We start from the raw sequence: 20,859 nt of genomic DNA, 5'->3' as shown, positions 1-20,859 counted from the left end.
ATTCACTCTTTTTAGGAACAACTTCACGGCTTTTTTTAATAAAACAGTCAACCAAGCATGCGTTATTTAACAAGAAGCCAGCCTTTGTAATTCTTGCACATTTAGGAAAAAATAAAGTAAATCAGCTAAGTGACCTATTTTAATAAGAATGAGACTTAAAAAGAACAAACAAAACATGTCACTGATATAAACATTGCTGGCAGAATACAACATGCTGATGACTTAGTTAGCCTAGCCATGGAAACTAAAATGGTCAACAGTGAGGGCCTAAATATAGGCCCTGTGCCTTAAAAAAATCTTGCTACTTCCTTAAAACGGGATACTCTGGCCAAAACAGACTTATAGAAAAGGCTAAAACAATTCAGGACACTTCACTTTGACAAGAGTGCAGAGCCTAGAAATACAGTAAATATAATGATGTGACAAACATTTAAATTGGAAAGATATATTTAAAATTTTTATTGTACAAATAATACTTTGGGGATTAATTTAAAATACATGTTGGCTGCTCATCTGAATGCAGAAGTGGGAACAGTGCCAATCACCAACTCCAGCAGCAGCTCTTGTAGACAGTGTCAACCTTCATCCAGACAAAAGATAAACTGTATAATTTAAAACATAAAATAAATGGACCACGTTTCCTATATTAAATAATAGATTTTCAACAAAGACAGAGACTCACTAATTTTTAATGTATCTGGCTACATCAAAGACAAAATTTACAAAAAATACACAATAATTTTAAAATTAGATATTGAACCACAAAAAAAAGAAGACTATACAATGGCTTCAGTGCTAAAAGCTGAAGAAAAGGGTGGCGGGGGTGTCACCCCCGAAATCCAACCTGGATAGTGAGAAGCCGATCTTACAAAGGCAGAGCCCACACACCAACACCAAGGCCAGCTTCATGGGCGAGCCACAGTACACTACATTCCGAAACAGTTACTCTACCAGCAACTGTAAAGTTCACCCTGAGGGGCTATTTGGTCCTAGCAAACATTTGATCCTTCTTTTTTTGTATCATTCAATTTAATGACCAGTAGGGTTTTCAGAATATAAACTACATGGAGGCAGCTCTACTTACAAGCAGGACAAATTCCAAAAGGCTGTTAAAGCCGTTAGTCTAAAAGAAATCCGTTAGTCTAAAAGTCCAAAACCATGAGTGAAATTTAGGTTTATGGTGTCTGTATTTCCTCCGAGCTGGTATGTTTTTGGCATTAAAAAAAATAAGTGTCCTGTTTTGTTTACAATGAACATTTACTGAGGCAGGCAACCCCTCCCTGCCACAATCTCCACCAACAGAAGGGAGGCAACCTCTGGCAGCTAAGGAATCCACACCAGAGTTTCACCTGCAGATTAGAAAAGGCCTTGAACCCATGGTGCATCTGTGGCTTTTGATAAGTTTCCACAGCACCACTTTCACTCACCATGCTCAGCCTTTAAGTTCTTGAACTACAACTTTAACCCGAATTTCAAACCTTTGACTAAATAGGCATCCCATTTTAGAGATGATCCTCTGCTGAAACCATTTCAGACATGCATATTTCTTCACCTTTGGCTGACTCTCAACTGCACAGGCACATCTTTTTTCACACATCCTGGGACTGTCCTTCGTAATCATTCTTATTGTCCAGACATATATTTAATATGTATAATTTCCTCACTTTCAATGTTTTACACTATTTCTATTTTAGTGTTCATCCATCTATCACTAGTACTGCTTTCAGAGATAAAATGGGGGGCTTCCCTGGTGGCACAGTGGTTGAGAATCCGCCTGCCAATGCAGGGGACACGGGTTTGAACCCCTGCATTGGGTCTTTGTTGCTGCGCACGGGCTTTCTCTAGTTGCGGCGAGCAGGGGCTACTCTTTGTTGCGGTGCGCGGGCTTCTCATCACGGTGGCTTCTCATGTTGCATAGCACGGGCTCTAGGCACGCGGGCTTCAGTAGTTGCAGCATGCGAGCTCAGTAGTTGTGGCTCGCAGGCTCTAGAGCGCAGGCTCAGTAGTTGTGGCGCACGGGCTTAGTTGCTCCGTGGCATTTGGGATCTTCCCGGACCAGGGCTCGAACCCATGTCCTCTGCATTGGCAGGCGGATTCTTAACCACTGCTCCACCAGGGAAGCCCTGGAGGCATAATTTTAGATGTTGCTTGTGCTTGGCATTTGGTTTCAAGCCAAATACTAAAGAAGTTTTGAAGAAAAAATTAGTCTGCTGTCTTGTTTGCAAAGATACTGAATTTATATTCCAGTAATCCAGTCTGAACTACTGCAGTGGAAAGGGATACTGTTTCTCTATACTTCCTCAACAAACAGTAAATAGCAAGAGAATGGGTGACTGCTAATAAGTATCTGATTCATCAGGGTCTTCAAATCACTAGGAGCTAAAACTACCACAGCAACACTGAAGAAGGTTTTCTAGGCAAGGAACCATCTGTGAGCTGATGATTAATTTTACAGCAGCCACATTATACAACTGTGATTGTATATTCTGTACTTTACCTTTTCTAAAATTAGGCAAATAATCCAAAAGAAAATTAGGCACTTTTTCACCAAAGCCAGGTCTAGTCATTACTAGAATCCTTATGTTTCATATTTTACATCTACATCCTCATCAGAGTGCAATGACAATTATTAAAATATGACCCCAATCACGAGGAAAACATTAAATCATGCTTTCATACCTATGCTTTAAGAAGTTAGGAAAGCAGGATTTAAAAGAAAATGTTAAAAGATAATATTTTATGGTGTTTAAATAATTAAGTTTTACCCGTCTGGAAAATTTACACACCCAGTGTGCTAGAGTAACAACTATGGCACCTAATAAAGGTTATCACTATCTGTGGATTTTATTTTCAAATTCTTGGAAGTATAGTATTAAACATGTTAATAAATATGCTTCCTTTTCCCATTTGGCATTTCAATGAGTTACACATATTGGTATTCAAAAGTTAAAGTCAGAAAAGTTAAATAGCACCTTTGTATTTGTAATGGACTATGAAATAACATATACCACATAACCCATTTATTTTCACAGACTTTTCATTAGTTATCCACATTCACCAATTGGTAATATTAAAACAATCTCTCTGTGCCTCAGTTTCCTCATTTATAAAATGGGAACAATAATAGTACCTATTTTATGTGGCTTAAATGAGTTAATACTTATAAAGCATATATAATAGTATTTTGTAAACAGTGAACATTACTTATGTGCTTAATATAATTTAAAAGTTAAATAGATAAGGATGTAGCATTATAAAATACAAACAACACCATTTCATGGTACCTGGTCATGGGACGCAGACTTAGAAGATACAGGATTCAGATCAGTTCCTACGCTTCCACATTGTCAACAGCTCTAGCTCTCAAAAAGAACATGCTTTTATAAAAAGCATGGCTCTATATCTCATCTGGAATTGCCACCTAACAATAATTCAGGAGTTCTAACAATTATTCTTACCTAAGGTAATCCTTTCTCGTCACTAACTACTGGCCGTAGAGAAACTCTTACAAAAATTTATCCAAATAAAAAGCCCATGATGGGTATGCAGACTAGTGCAGCCGTTCAAAAGAACCATGGAAACTATGTCGTCAAATTAAGTACACACGTACCCTTTGATCCAGCAATTCTGCTCCCAGGTATATCTATCTCAAAGAAATTCTCACATCAGCCCATAAAGAGACAGGTGTGAGATTGTTTCCTGCATTGCTATCTGTGGTAGTAAGCTGAGGGCCTACTCCCTCTAGAGTAATAGGTAAAATGTGGATACATACCATGGAACAATACAGCACTAGAAGTACAGTGCTGAGTGAATAAAGCAGAAGCAAAAGGAGAGAGACACCATAATGCAATTTACATAAATTACATTTTTTCTGTATTATGAATACATTAAAATGCTTGCCTTGCGGGGAGGAGAGTAGGGGAATTTGGAGCAAGGTATGGGGATAAAAGGGAAATTTTAAAAAAATCTATGAAGTCCTACTGTTCTTTTGGCAGGCTACTTATCGTATAATCATTATTGCAACTCTTCAATCCTTAATGTGCCTGGAGGTGAAAACATTTTCTGGAGACAGTGTATGCAGAACTAGCAATCTCTGCAATGTAAACTATGTGGGGCACAGTTCCTGACAATTTCTTAAAAGGCCATGTTGCTTTTATATTACTACCTAGCTGCTCTAAAGCAGTGTAATTAGATTTCAACTAAAGAAATGGTTAAAAAAAAATACAAGTGAGATTAAGCCTCAATGTTGACATCTTCAGGTGTTTGGTTATCTGGTAAAAGTTTTGAAGGGAAAAATGTTTAAAGTTCAAAGATGACAAGAGTTTAAAAGTGGTACATAATAAGTTACATTCCTTAAACAAACCTATTTATCATCTGATGAAAATCAGCCACAAGTGACACTGAAATTTCCATTCGGTTTCTCTCTTTTTCTTTAAAACACACAAACACAACACACACATATGCGTGTGTGCACCTTTGTCTTTCATTATAAATAAAGTCATATGTTCATTCAAAAAAATTCAGGCAGTAGATAAATATGGGCAATCAAATAAAAGCTCCTTGTAATATTTTACCATCATTCACTGGGAGATAGACTGTTGATATGCGCTTAGTAGCCTACGCATTTATCTTTCCATGCCAACATATTGTCAATCTACGCCATCTTTTTAATGTAACTCACTTAGTAATGAATTACACAGTATTCAGAATATACAATTATATAACCACCAATTTTTTCCATCAGTGACTTTCTAACAATTGCTCATCCACTTAAAACTCAAGAATCTAAACTTTTTTGTAAAAAGCTGGGTAGTATGTAAGCCTTCAGTCATCTATTATCTTTGTTGTTGTTATTGTTTTTAACCCTTTAAAAATGGAAAAATCATTCTTAGCTTATAGAACTGGCTAGATTTGGCCCACTGGCTATAGTTTGCTGACCTCTGGTCTATACCTTAAATCACAGTATTTTTGCACCACAGAAGAAAACAATGACACAAAACTCTTAAAGAAAATGCAACAAGTAACTGAATAAGTATAATAGTATCAACATCATATTTTCAAAATTCTACTTCTAGATAGGAATTCCAACTTTTGCATGATTTCCCAGTGACAGTGAGTATCAAAAAAGATAGTAGAGGGCTTCCCTGGTGGCGCACTGGTTGAGAGTCCGCCTGCCAATGCAGGGGACACGGGTTCATGCCCCAGTCTGGGAAGATCCCACATGCCGCGGAGTGGCTGGGCCTGTGAGCCATGGCCGCTGAGCCTGCGCGTCCAGAGCCTGTGCTCCGCAACGGGAGAGGCCACAACAGTGAGAGGCCCGCGTACCGCAAAAAAAAAAAAAAAAAAAAGATAGTAGATATATAAAAATCCTAAAACCAGCATAGGCTACTAGTTATACATCTCTAGTTTTATCCCTTTTTCCCATAACCCATTTTTTTCAAACTTGTTTCTGTAAAAGATTATGATTGGCTTAGAAATGTGAAATCCATGGCAAATTATTATTTGGCAGTCAAAAATAATTTAGTGACGTCATATGTAGTTTAGTCAAAGAAAATCGGATAGAAAGTAGCTCAAAATTACTAAATGCAAACCTCAAAAGGGTAGTCTTCTTGCACACATTCACAAAATAGTCTTGGTTTAGTTCTCTAAGAGAAAGATCAACTCCATACTTGAACTCTATCTGAAATTCTGTATCCTTTTAAGAGGGCACTATCTTCTCTGAACCACCTGGCAAAAGAGCTACATAATGTTATATAGTATAATCAATTCTAACACTGCAAAAGCTTTTTCAGCATAGGGTTTTCTTATAACTTCTTTAAAGAATGGAGACTGCGTTTAGTGTGAATTACTGAAATTTTTGAAAGTTTGGTAAATGGAGAAAATAAGTTACTTTAAGGGTTATTATTATCAAATTAAACCTAACAAGGCACACATTTCATCATTTTAACATCAACAGTGGAGCTCCTCTTAGGAAAGAAATGCTTTTTGTTCAGGAAAATACATGGAAAAGGCACTTAGGGTAGAAGGTAAGGCCTTGCAGCATCAAAGGAAGGCAAAGATGCTCTGCATAAGACTAGGGAAACAATTGTTTGTTTTTTCCCCTCTGGAGAGGGAGATAGAAGGCAAGGGGAAGAAATCCCATCCAGATGGCAGTAACTCAGAGGCCACAGAACACTAGGAATTTGCAGAAGTCTTAGGGAGGGCTTTTGGCTTCTCCATAACATGAAACTGAAGGTTCAAGCCAACTGTTTAGTTCTTAAAGGGTCTGTCTGGATACTCAGATGACATTTAGGTATAGACATGTTAAAATATTCACAAGAGTGGTTGCTATCAGGAATTTATATTCCAGGATATTAATAAAGTCATCATAGCTATATTTTAAATCTTTTTTTAAACATAGAAAATTATGTCCTTTTGACTAAAGTAATGATTAAAAAAAGAAAAAAAAACAATTATAGGTCTTCAAAAATGGATAATGCAGAGGAAATGGCATTATAAAGTTTGTGGATTTCCTATTCTCTTAACCAAAAATGGGGGGAAACATCTCGAGCAGAGGCATTTTACATAATAGATTATGTGGGTACTAAAACATGTACTATACTTCTAGAACCAAATAAATCCTTCCACAACAAATCAGAAAGCATTTTCTTTCAACGTTAACTGGTAAAATTTAGGTAGTAGAGTAAATCAAAAGACACCATCACCTGAAAACCTACAAACACTTCACAGAAGGTTAAGAAATAAACCAAACAGATATAATCATGCTGGCAGACTTAAGAATACTTCTGTATAATCTGCTCTTCCAGACTTAGCTTCAAATCAAATAGCCAAGAAGATGCCCTGAAACAGCACTTTCACAGAGCAGTAAGGTAAATTCAAATTTTAAAAACAGAAATTCAAGAAGAAGTTCAAAATCCACGTCCTCATTTTTTTAAAAAATTTTTATTGGAGTATAGTTGATTTACAATGTTGTGTTAGTTTCAGGTGTACAGCAAAGTGAATCTGTTATACACATACATATAGCCTCTCTTTTTTAGATTCTTTTGTGTCCTCATTTCTGTCTCCTCTAACAATCAAACATAAACTTGCTTTTGGTGGCTTAAGGTGATCCTAAAGCCTTCAGTTATTTTAAAATTAAAATACTTAAAGCCTTTAGAAGTAAAAGTTTCCAAAAGCTGCCAAAAGAAAAACTGTAGGCAAGATAGCTCTTCAGATCAATGAAGTAACCAGTGGCACCAGGATATGCAATCTTATCTGACCAGGAACAGGGTGCAACTTAAAATGGGGGTGAGTGATGGTCAGGATAGAATATTTATTATAAACACATTTATAAACATATATAATTCTCGAATGATTCTAGAATTCTGCATATCTAAGACATATAACCATGTTAGTAATATAATTCTACTAGGCAAGAGACATTCAAATTATATTATGGTTTAGACACAAAACTCACTGTTTTCCGAATCAGTTGTCACAGTCAACTCCAGGACTTCAAGATAAGGTTATCTTTTGAGGGAGAATTGACATGTAGTGGATGATTTTGGTTTGCCAATGAAATTCAGGAATCAATCAATCTGTTACTTGTTCTGAGCTGCTAAAAATAATAAGTGGACTACAGATCAAAATAAATCCTTATTCCAAAAAATTAAGTCCACCTATATCTCAATACCTTGCAAATGCCAGGCATTCAATAAACATCTGTTAAATGAATGAATCAATCTGTAGTCAAGTTACACCCTTGCAATCTGCAGTAGGGAGAAAATGGAGCCACATGAGAAACAGAAGACAGTTAGAGCATCTGAAAACTGAAGGCTTTCTTAACCCAATTTACAAAGATCTGCATAGGCCTCCCATGGGTTTCAGTAAGAAATGTGAGCATACAAGCAGGGCTATATCAGTTAAGCCCATCAGTTACATTGAAGTTGAAAACATCCCCTGGAAACGGGTTTGACAACAGTGTGGCAAAAAACCAGAAAACGTTTAATACTTGTATCCCCCGCTTTTTGAAAGTTGACTTTATGCCACTTTGCTTTTATGAAAGACCTACATTAGTACCTGTTTTCTCTAACTAAAAAAATGAAAAAAAGACATTTGTTTTGCAGAGAAGTGTTATAGAGGCAGTGGTCACCCTGAGCAGTGAGAGGGGCACCACCAAGCTCCTTCCCAGGGAACTACACTCAGCATCTCAGCATCAAGCCTCTATAGCCTTGAACCGTGTCTGTGACCATCTGCGCTTTATCCTGACTTATTTTGTGCAGCTGTTAGTAAGATGTGTCCTAAGGTAATTACTTCGCTTTATACCGGCTTTCCAAAAGGTTTCATAGGAACGCTCTACTTTCTGATAGCAGGGGAGACTTGTACCCAATCCTCCCACCCCATACCCATTTTATTTTAGAAACATTGATAGTAAGATGTTTTCTCCTTAAAGTTAAGACATGGTAATGAGAAAGGTCCAACAGACTGCAATGGGAAGGGGGAAAAAGTCCTTAGATAGAATAGAATAAAAAGAAGTTGATGACTCAGGAGCATAACTATGACTAGCAATTACTGTATTATGGTGACTATGGCGATATGCTCCAGGATTATAAGCTTTTAAAGAGTTCTTTCTCCCTACACTAAATGATCTCAAATTACTAATTTTTTGGAGACTTAAGTCCACTTCTAATTTTCTTTTCTCCCTCACTGTGAGGCTATCAACTTTTGTTGCCAGTGTGCCTCTCCCTTTTCTAACCTGCTGTTGGCTGAGAAACCAGATTATCAGAGAACCCAGAAGTTGTCTGCTTGAGACCGAACCCTAGGACCTGTTTTTTGACCCTTGGCTAGTTCCTCAAGTACCTTTTCTTTCATCCCTTCAGCACTAGGGATTCAGCTGGCTTGCTTCTCTTCCTTTGGCACTGTTACCAAGTGCCTTTCTCATCTGGTGTTCTTTTCTCTAGGCTGGCTATGAATATGCTCTGTCCTTTCTTTACTGTCTCCTAAGAAAAGTATAGGTCCTCGTCTCTTTCGTGAGAATTTTACTGTTAATCACTATAGAGAAATACAGTGGAAACACGGAGAAAATGGTTTAGGAAATCTTAAAATTTTTTATTGTGACTTTGCTCCTTAATCAGTATTTACTGACTCCCCTACTTGAATGCTCCCAGAAGACTGTATGCTCAATTTTTTCCTCACTACACTATGAGCTCCTTGAAAGAAGCTATCTTATTTTTGTATGCCCCAAACCTTAAAGCAACTGACATACAGTAGGCTCGCAATACATGCCCAACTATAAGCTTAATGATTAAAAATGTCAACACACTGAATTACAGAAGTAACTGAATGAACAAAATTGATTATTAATACACTTCAGTCCAGCATCAACTAAATGAATTGCCTTGAAGAACAAAATCAAGCTAAGATTGAATATTTGAAAGAAAGCACTGTATTTGCTTTATGGAAAACTCTGTATAAGAGTTTGTTGATAAAAGGGTGATATATCATTGTTATAGCTGTGACACAGTACCCACTTTTCTTGTAATAACTAAAGAGAATGAGTTGTCAGTTTTGTCAGAAAGCTAAACCTGAACCTTTGGCTCACTGCTTAGTTTTATCATGTTTTCCACAAAGAGCATTTGCAGCTGTTTATGAATACATTTAAAATAAGCCCCATATCAAATAAGAAATGACCAAATATCTTCTTTAAGAAACTCACAATCAATAATATGTCTCATTTGTAATCTTTCAATTTTGTGACTAAACATAAAACAAAGTCACACTCAGCCATTTAGCCTAGTACTAGCTAAAAAGAGAATGGTTGAAAAGAAAATTTTTTTTTAGGTTGTTAAAGGCTTTAGGAATAGTAGTGCCACCTCAGAGACATTGTAGTTGGTTTCCAGTCTCCTCTTCCTTTCTGCCTTCAGACAGAGAGTGCTCTCTCTTAACTAACAAGCTTCCCTTTGTTTTGATTTATACCACTGGTCTGAATAACCCCAAAGCACCATGCAACATGCCTATGACTGAAAGCAATTAAGAGCTGAAAGCAGAGTTCTGGCACTTGGACCCCAAACATGTACTTACTTTACACAAGTGATGAATTTTTGAGAAAGCCATTTTCTAAGTTGACACAGATTTTAAATATAAAGTAGTTAAGTTCTCCTGAAAAGGTCACAAAACCATGTGGAGAGGGGCTGCTGAAAATTCTTCACCCATGGGCATCACCCCATAGACATGCCCTCCATCATCCTCTTCAATGGCCTTCTTTTCTGAGACAATTCCATACCACACCTTTCTCACTCTTCTCTGAACCCCTATCTGTCCTCCATCTCTCTTTCTCTCATTCCTCCCACCAATAAACCCACATAATCTATAGCTAGATTTCTCTCCAAACTCTGAGAATTAAGTACAAACATAATCTCAGTCATACACTTATTAACGGCAGTGGAAATTAGCAATCCTCTAAGAAGAGGAACTGCGTGGCTGGAAGACAGAAGGGGAAAAGAAACTTATTTTTCATCATTTCCTTCCAATTTTCCTACCATGTGTATATGTCCATCCAGTTAAAAAATAATGAAATGTATGTTATTTGTAAGTCTCTACTCCTGCCTTCTCGCAACTTTGCTCTACTGGTTATCCCTATACTCCACTAGCTTCACCCTCTTCCTTGGCCTATTATCATGTCCAAAGTCTTCTATTTTATTAAAAACAGATAAAATAAAAGTTTAAAAATCTCCCTTCCCCAAGACTCTGGGTTCCCCTCTAGCTGCTTTCCTCAGCCAAGCTTCCTCACAGAGTATGACTCTCATGCCCTTCTCCTCACCTCTCATTCATCCTTCAACCTCACTGCGATCTGATTTTTCCTGAAACCACTTTCCCTTCAGTGACCAACAGTCCCTGCTAACCAATCCAATCATACCTTCTTAGTTGTTATCTTAGGTCATCTCTGGTTCAATATTACTGACCATTCCTTACTTCAACTTTCCTCCTGTGGCCTCCTGGAGCCTACATCTTACAATGAATGCTCTTTCTCAAATCCCTCCTTTGGATCACCCAGCTCCCTCCCCTTGATCCTTAAATGTTGTTGATGCCAGAGTTCCAGTTGTGACCATGTACTTGTTTTTAATGTACCTTTGTTCAAACCATTCACGACCACAGATTAACCACTTCTTTCGTGTTAATAACTCCCAATCAGGCTCTTCAGACCAGACTTCTTCCTGAGTTCCACTCAAATCTCTCACAGACTGATTATGATCCCTTGAACTGATCCACTGAACAGCAGATACCTCCTTTCTCTCACCTTGCCACATTCAATCCATTATCAAATCCTGCATAGTCTAATACCAATATATCTCAAACACACCCACTTCTCTTCATCCCCTCTTCTACCATCCTAATTCAAGCCATCATCATTTCTTAGAATATGAAAAACCTAACAGACTCCATGCTTAATCTCCTCTCTATTCTCCATAAGGCAACAAGAATAAAGTTTTTAAAACTAAACTCCTTTTAAAAAAATTCAAGGTGTTCATAATATACAGAATAAAATCCACACTTCTAATCAGTCTCCAAGGTTCAGCCCCGTCTGGCCCCTGACTACTTCTCCTCCCTCATCTTGCACCACTCTCCTCTTTGCTCATACTCAGTCACAGGCCTCCTGTCATTTCTTTCCGCTTCCTCATCATACTCTCTCCTATCCTGGGCCTTTGCAACTGTTCACTGTACCCAGAATACTCTCCCCTCTTGTTCTTTATATGGAACTACTTCTCACCCCTCAGGTCTCAGCTGAAAAGTCACCCTCTGGGAGACGTTACCAGTCCACCTGGTCTGAAGTAGCCTCCCCTACCACCTTTATTTTCTAACTTAGCATCTAATGTTTCTTTCCCAACATATATTACAATTTACTTCCTGGAAGTCCTCTTCCAGACAGGAAGGGGGAAAGTGGTATCTTCTCCCTTTCCACCTCCTTGCTGATCAGAATGGAAATACAATGGCAGGAGCTCAAGCAACTCAATAAATATTTGTTGTTGAAATGAACTATTAACTGAACTGGTGGGTGAATTCTTTCACCATTAACATGTATAACTATCAACTCCATTGTTAAACAACATAGTCATAGACACTCTTAAATTAGACCCTATTTTATTTGAACTATTCCTTCCTTCTTCATGACTTGTCAGAAACCTTTCTAAAAAGAAAGAACTCACAGTTTGGCAAAATGACAGAGATATATGGATAAGCTTCAAAGATCTCAATGATCTTTACAACATGAATTAGTTCCACTTCTATACCACAGGTAGACTTTGTGTGCTCATTTTCTAGCATGAATAAACCATAATACAGGGTGCAGTTAATCAGAACGTCCCAAGGTTACATGAGTCAGTAGTAAAGCTAGCAATAAAGTGAGAGCATTACATATTAAGAAGTCAGTTATAAAAGAAATTACTTTTTTTTAATTAAATTAATTTTTTTATACAGCATGTTCTTATGAGTTACCTATTTTATACATATTAGTGTATATATGTCAATCCCAATCTCCCAGTTCATCCCACCACACCCCCGCAAAAGAAATTTCAATAAATGATTTCAATTAACAACCGGTCAACTAGCTGCTTACAGGACAGCTTTCAATAAATGCCTCTTGAATTAAACTAAAAGTACTGGAAAGGGATAAAAAGTAATATACAACAGTCTCTGTCTTAAGGGAAGATGAATATCTAAGAAATCTAAAATCTGATGGGGAAAGTTCCAATGATCTCCATGATCTAGATTAGATCTAAGATCTAATGATCAAAGAACTGTAAGAATTTAAGAGAATACCACCAGATAAGAAATAAGTAACTAATGAGTATTAGAACAGAACTGTTGTATAGGTAGTCAGTGGGGGGAGAGTTCTTTTCTAGCTGAAGTAGCCTGGCTTCACACAGGAGTAAGATTTAATACAGGGCTCCTCAAGGATGGAAAGATTTCAGTAGTGAGAATGGGGGTATCCAGTAGGTAAAGGACATAGAAAGAAAAAGAGGCCCCAAAGCAAACAGCAGGCAGAGCCAATTTGGCAGCAGTGTACAGACAAACTTAAGTGGGAATGATTATGGGGAAGATACTGGAGCTTTAAATTTGGCTAGTTAAGATTAGGAAGTCTGCCCGAATAGCCAAAGCAACGCTGAGAAAGAAAAACAGAGTTGGAGGAATCAGGCGCTCTGACTTCAAACTATACCACAAAGCTACAGTAATCAAGACAGTATGGTACTGGCACAAAAACAGAAATATAGATCAATGGTACAGGATAGAATTCCCAGAGATAAACACACGCACATATGGGCACCTAATTTACAATCAAGGAGGCAAGAACATACAATGGAGAAAAGACAGCCTCTTCAATAAGTGATGCTGGGAAAACTGGACAGCTACAGGTAAAAGAATGAAATTAGAACATTATCTAACACCATACACAAAAATAAAATCCAAATGAATTAAAGACTTAAATGTAAGACCACACACACTATAAAACTCTTAGAGGAAAATATAGGAAAAACACTCTTGGACATAAACCACAGCAAGATCTTTTTTGACCCACCTCCTAGAGTAATGGAAATAAAAACAAAAATAAACAAATGGGACTTAATGAAACTTAAAAGCATTTGCACAGCAAAGGAAACCATAAACAAGACAAAAAGACAACCCTCAGAATGGGAGAAAGTATTTGCAAATGAAACAACAGACAAAGGATTAACCTCCAAAATATACAAACAGCTCATGGAGCTCAATATCAAAAAAACAAACAATCCAGTTAAAACATGGGCAAAAGACGTAAATAGACATTTCACCAAGGAAGACATACAGATGGCCAAGAGGCACATGAAAAGATGCTCAACATCATTAATCACTAGAGAAATGCAAATCAAAACTACAATGAGGTATCACCTCACACCAGTCAGAATGGCTATTATCAAAAAATCTAGAAACAATAAATGCTGGAAAGGGTGTGGTGAAAAGGGAACCCTCCTGCACTGCTGGTAGGAATGTATATTGATACAACCACTATGGAAAACAGCATGGAGGTTCCTTAAAAAACTAAAAATAGAACTACCATATGACCCAGCAATCCCACTACTGGGCACGTACCCTGAGAAAATCATAATTCAGAAAGAGACATGCACCACAATGTTCATTGCAGCACTATTTACAATAGCTAGGACATGGAACCAACCTAAATGTCCACTGACAAATGAATGGATAAAGATGTAGCACATATATACAATGGAATATTACTTAGCCATAAAAAGAAACGAAATTGAGTTATTTGTAGTGAGGTGGCTGGACCTAGAGTCTGTCATACAGAGTGAAGTAGGTCAGAAAGAGAAAAACAAATACTGTATGCTAACGCATATATATGGAATCTTAAAAAAAAAAAGGTATTGATGAATCTAGTTGCAGGGCAGGAATAAAGAAGTAGACATAGAAAATGGACTTGAGGACATGGGGTGGGAGGGCGAAGCCGAGGTGAAGTGAGAGTAGCATCGACGTGTACATATATACGCTACCGAATGTAAAATAGTTGGCTGGTGGGAAACAGCAGCATAGCACAGGGTGATTGGCTTGGTGCTTTGCGATGACCTAGAGGGGTGGGGTAGGGAGGAAGGGAGGGAGGCTCAAGAGGGAGGGGATATGGGGACATGTGTATGTTTATGGCTGATTCGCTTTGTTGTGCAACAGAAACTAACACAGTTTTGTGAAGCAATTATACACCAATAAAGATCTATTAAAAAAGAAGAAAAAAAGGATCAGGAAGTCTGAACTTGATTACACAGGGTACAAGTTCCTTCCTTTCTTTGTTTTCTTTTTTTAATAAATTTATTTATTTATTTTATTTTTGGCTGAGTTGGGTCTTCGTTACTGCATGCGGGCTTTCTCTAGTTGCAGCGAGCAGGGGCTACTCTTCATTGCAGTGCATGGGCTTCTAATTGTGGTGGCTTCTCTTGTTGTGGAGCACAGGCTCTAGGTGTGTGGGCTTCAGTAGTTGAGGCACGTGAGCTCCAGAGTGCAGGCTCAGTAGCTGTGGCGCCCGGGCTTAGCTGCTCCGTGGTATGTGGGATCTTCCCATACTAGGGCTTGAATCTGTGTCCCCTGCATTGGCAGGCAGATTCTTAACCACTGTGCCACCAGAGAAGCCCCTCTTTTTTTTTTTTTTGTCGATTAAAACTTTTTTTTTTTCCTACCATGAAACAATATTGTTTGGTCAGTTGGTCACAATTGGGTTCTAAGTCTTTTTTTTTTTAATCTATTTTTTATTGAAGTATAGTTCAATTACAATGTTGTGTTAATTACTGCTGTACAGCAAAGTGACTCAATTATACATATATGTACCTTCTTTTTCATATTCTTTTCCATTATGGTTTAACACAGAATAATGAATATAGTTCCCTGTTCTATTCAGTAGGACCTTGTTGTTTACCCATTCTGTATATACCAGTTTGCATCTGCTAACCCCAAACTCCCACTCCAACCCTCTCCCTCCTCCCTCCTCCTTGGCAACCACCAGTCTGTTCTCTATGTCCCCGATTCTGCTTCTGTTTAATAGGTAGGTTCATTTGTATCATTTAAATTCCACATATAAGTGAGATCATATGGTATTTGTCTTTCTCTTTCTGACTTACTTCACTTAGTATGATAATCTCCAGTTCCATCCATGTTGCTAAAAATGGCATTATTTCATTCTTTTTTATGGCTGAGTAATATTCCATTGTATATATGTACCACATCTTCTTTATCCATTCATCTGTCAATGGACATTTAGGTGGGTTCCATATCCTGGCTATTGTGAATAGTGCTGTTATGAACATAGGGGTGCATGTATCTTTTTGAATTATGGTTTTGTCCGGATATATACCCAGGAGTGGGATTGCTGGATGATATGGTAATTCTATTTTTAGTTTTCTGAGGAATCTCCATACTGTTTTCCACAGTGGCTGCACCAGCTGACATTCCCACCAACAGTGTAGGAGGGGGAACAAGTTTCTAAGTGGAAAGTGACATTTGAAAAATAAATCTGGAGTCAGAATACAGGACAAATTTCAGGAATGGAGACATTAGAGACAGAAAAATAATTAAGAAATTTTACCACGTTATGCCTGAATTATTGTTAATAAAGGCATAAACTAGGTGAATAGAAACAGTAAGAGGGATGTGTGGAATTTGTGAGACAGTAAAATAGGACTTACGTGTTAAGTTGGGACTAGATGAACTTTATTGATCCTCTCCTAAAAGATAATTACTTCTAGTATACACCTCAATCATTTGGCTTAAAAACCTCACAATTTTCCTTTTCCCTCACTCCCCTAAGAGTGCTCTTTCTCAGACATTTGCTACCCCCCACCTACCATCCCCCAAACTGGCTTCTCCAACCACATAATATATTCCAGCCAAAACAAAGGACTATATTTACTAGTTCCCTAGACAAACCAGGAAATTCCCAAACCAATGACTTTGTTCATGCTATGTTGTCTTTAATGTCCTCTCTCTGTTCTTCGTACCCAAAGTCTAGACATTCTTCACACCCCAGGTCAATGCCACTTTTCCCACCAAGCTCTCTCAGAGGCCCCAACTCAAAGTAAGTGTTGTCTCCCAATACTCTCCATTTTTCTCTGAAACACTTTTTTCAAAAAACCTTGCAATTGTTCCTTATCTCCTCTGGTAAACTATATACTCCCCATGGTAAACATAGCCAATTTATTTCTGTATTCCTTCCTTCTCTTTTCATAGGTACTTGAAGATCTTGATAAATAATATATGGCAACGGCACAGTATAATGGCTAAAAGCACAGACTCTGAAGACAGACTGTTTGAATCTGAATCTTAATACTGCCATTTATTAGCTACGTGACCATGGGCAAGTTACTTAATCTCTGTATGCTACAATATCTTTATGTATAAAATGGAGATAATAAGAGTAGATATTTCATAAAGTTGTCAGAGGACTTGGCTTAGAACAGTATAAGCATCATAAAAGTATCTATTAAATACAGTGGAAAAATACTGAATATTCTGTGATACGTGAGTAAAGCTTTATTTATCTATGGAAAGCAAAATGAAGCCAGTCTCTAGGTACTAAATAGGTATATACAAATTCTTCCTAAATCTTCTTATGTATTCCCTAAGGGTTAGCTGTGTCCTTTAAAGTCTTCCTTATGTTAACAATGGTTCTGTTGTAGTTTGACATTTCAATTTCTGAGAAAATATTTAGTTCAGCTTCCTGTGACAATAAGACACCTAATTGATCTTCTTGCCTCCAGTCTTACCCCCTTAAATCCATCCTCCCATGGCTCAAAGAGTATCTTTCTAAAATGCAGACCTAATGTTTTCCCACTGCTACAAACCCCCTCCATTCCATCCCCGTTAGGATAAAGTTTAAAATCCTTAGAGTCTCATACAAATTCCTCCAAATATGGACCCTGCCTAGTCTCCAGTTTCATCTCTCAACACTTTTTACCATAAAACCTAATCACCCGGCCACATCTCAAAAGCTTTTTGTATGTCATTCCTTTTGCTAGAACATCTCTCCATTAGTTTGCTAGGGCCACCATAACAAAATACCACAGACTGGGTAGCTTAAACAACAGAAGTTTATTTTTTCACAGTTCTGGAGGCTAGAAGTCTAAGATCAACATGTCAGCAACACTGGTTTCTCGTGAGGCTTGCAGATGGCTGCCTTCTCAATGTGTCCTCACGTGGTTTTTTTTTTCCTATATGCACATGTCCCTGGTGTCTTTTTGTGTCCAAAGTTCCTCTTCTTATAAGGTTACCAGTCAGAATGAATTATAACACACCTTAAAGGTCTCATTTTAACTTAATTACCTCTTTAAAGGCCCCATCTCCAAATACAGTCACATTCTGAGGTTATGGGGGCTAGGACTTCAACTTACAAATTTTGGAGAAACACAATTCAGCCCACAACAACCCCTTCTCCTTTTCTTTAGCCAGGCTAATTCCCATTTGTTTTTCCAAGACTGGCCCAAGCCTTCCCATCCAGGCAGATTTCACTGCCCTGTCTCTGTGTTCCCATAGTACTTCTGCATGCTGCTCTCTGTATGCTGCTATCCCATTAACACACTATCCCAGTTGTCTCTTCCTTCTTCAGACTGTATTCCTTAAAAGCAGAGACTAAATCTCTAGCACTTAGCACAGTGTCTGTTCCACTGAAGGTATTTACTAAGGATTTGATTATTTAGGGAAAGTAGAAGAACATGGACTTTGAAGAAAGGCAAGCGTGAGTTCAAATCCTGGCTATACCATTTACTTATCTTGTGGCTTTCGACAAGTCACTAAATGCTGACCTTCCATTCTACATAAGGCAGTTATAAAGATAAATGACTTAATTATAATAAAAGCATCCAGTTGTAGGGTTGGTACATAGTAGGTGCTCAATAAATGTTAGAGTACAGATTCTGGGATTGCCTGGGTTTGACACCCAATTCCACCACTTGGTAGCTGAATGACCTTGGGTATGTTAACTTATCCTCTGCTTCAGTTGCTTATCTATTAAGAACATCTCACACTGCTACTGTGAGGATAAGTTAATATAGGCAAAATATTTAGACGGGTATCTAACACTTATAAGTACTATACAAATGTTTCCTATTATATGATCACTGCAGATCTGAACTAATATGACTGGAAATCATGAATAATTTAGTTCATTCAATTATGAAGTTATTTTAAATGTGAATATTACTTCAATGCCTCAGATTTCTTACCACTAAACAGGATAGTAACTAAAGAGGTTCAAAAACTGGTACGGATGATATAAACAAAGATCAAAATAAACATGAAATAATATCATCTGCCTCATTCCTTATATTAGTGTTTAAACATACTTTGGGTATTGAAGTAAAAAATCTTAAGAAACAAGTTTTTCTAGTCTTTGCGACTACAGATGTTAACCATTTGCAGTAGAGAATAACACTCCTTGGCTCCTATTTTCAATTTCAGAACCACTAAACCTTTGAACTGGAAAGACCTTTGAGATGAAAGACCAGTCCTATCATGGCTTACATTAAGTAAACAGGTGGATTTGTAACGGGCTTTCAGGGTCTTAATAAGCAGCTCTATGGAGGACGGGAATTACAAGCAGAGAGAATAACTGGTTCAAAAGTACTAAAGCAGGGTTCATAACTTATTCTAAATGTCCAAGGTATGTAGTAGGAACCAGTATTAGGAAATAACGCTGGAAAATGCCTTTGAATCATCCAAACTTTAAGGTCAGTAATTTCTGAAGTAGGTACCTGACCTGTAACTTTGAAGTAAGGCAGATCTAGGTATGAATCTCCACTTGTTACATAAGCAAAGCTGAGCCTCAGATTATGCAACAGGGTTATTATAGTGATTAAGTGATCAAATGTACATACAGCTCATAACTGAGATGCCTGGCTGATTGAAAGTACTCAAATTTTTGTCTTTCTGACCCCTGTCACCATACGAATAAAAATCTGCAAAATAATAAAACACTGTCTTTCATACAGTATGTGTTTGCTGAATGTCTGAGACTTGTTGAACATTACTTAATTTTAAAAACAGAAAGCTGGAATAACTGCTGAAATGATCAAGTGTCTTCATCCCTGCCCTTTCTCCCCACCAAATGTCCTTCACAATTTCTTCGCAAGTGTCACTGCACCACCATTAACATGCTATTAACATGCTGTAGCTTCCAATTCTACAGCAAAGATTTGAAGGTCAGGAAAAAATAATCATTGAAATAGATAAAACAAAACTAAACTAAACTAAACTGGAAGAGTCCATTTCATTTTATTCCTATGGTCCATTCTAGCTTGATGAATTTCCAGTGAAAAGTTAGTTTCTGACGCAGAAACTGCAGGTTTAAATAAAAGGTTCGTGGTCAAGTAACTGAATTCACCGCTATTATAATGACCCAGAAATCTTTTAAGTGTTTAGGAGACTATCTTTACTCTGGTTCTAAAAGGACATCTGCCAATATCCATTATTTACGCTTGAAACTAAAGGCAACCGTCTTTCTTTTAAAAGACGTGCGGTGTCTGGCTCAAAATCAACCGCAAGAAAAGCCCAACTCAACACTGAAAGAGCTCTTTCCAATACCCTCTCGTCTCGCTCACATCACAGATGGCGACCAAGGCTTAAGGTTTAACGTCCAGACACTAAAGCCGCTTATCGCTCAAGGATGGGGCACCAGGTGGGTGCTGTCCGGCAGAGGATGGGATGCTGCCAATCCTGAGAGGTGCAGCTGGGGTGCACCCCGAGGCCGGAGCCCAACGCCCAACACTTCGCACTTACACTTGGGAAACCACCCGCTTCCCACCGCGGTGGGGCGGGGTGGGGGGGGACGGACCCGGCGAGGACCCAGTCCTCCGGTACCCAGCTCAGGCTCCGGTGTCCGCGCGTGACCTCCGAAGACCGGGAGGAGCGCGGGGTGGGGAGGTTCCTTTGCCTTCAAGGGAGGATGGCAAGGGCAAGCTCGAGTCGTGCGCGGGAAGGTTACTCACAGGACTGGTCCGGCGTCCTCCGTCCTTCGCACGCGCTTGCACAGGGAGAAGCCTCTAAAACAGCAGCAGCCTGAGAGGAGCAGCAGAAGCGGCCGCCGCTGCCAGTAACCGCCCGGGCGTGGCAGGAACGGACTGGCGATTTCACAACATCATCATTCGGCGACTTCGGTTTTGCAGCTACTCCAGGTCAATGACAGCCCCCACACATTTGGGGAAGAGAGGAGGAAACCCATTCTCCCAGCAGCCTGCACGGCACCAGCGCACGACCTGCTGGGGATTGTAGTTTCCTCTAGACCACGCCCCTATCTCTAAAGGCCACGCCCCTCGCTTCTAGCCCGGGGTCGGGGGCGGGGCGGGGGCGGGGCGGGGG

The 20,859-nt window shown here is 38.6% G+C and overlaps 1 protein-coding gene across 3 annotated transcripts in view; it reads right to left on the bottom strand.

The window, feature by feature from the left end:
- TRAK2 (trafficking kinesin protein 2) overlaps positions 1–20,734 on the bottom strand; it is a 60,141-nt gene extending 39,407 nt beyond the window's left edge. The window contains exons 1-2 of one of the 3 annotated variants that reach the window (XM_027124152.1): positions 20,490–20,730; positions 7,457–7,597 (exon numbers count right to left, since the gene is read on the bottom strand). The gene's annotated coding sequence lies outside the window, so the exon portion shown is untranslated. Of the gene's footprint in view, positions 1–7,456; positions 7,598–20,489 lie in introns of all 3 variants that reach the window. The other 2 variants (XM_027124142.1, XM_027124160.1) reach the window with 2 other exon arrangements.
- Between the last annotated feature and the right edge of the window lie 125 nt (positions 20,735–20,859).

Source organism: Aethalodelphis obliquidens, unplaced genomic scaffold (assembly GCF_003676395.1).
Source record: "Aethalodelphis obliquidens isolate GAN/ISIS:26980383/991018 unplaced genomic scaffold, ASM367639v1 scaffold2, whole genome shotgun sequence".
In the NCBI taxonomy this organism is placed as follows: Eukaryota; Metazoa; Chordata; class Mammalia; order Artiodactyla; family Delphinidae; genus Aethalodelphis; species Aethalodelphis obliquidens.
This window is presented reverse-complemented; position numbering and strand designations above follow the sequence as displayed.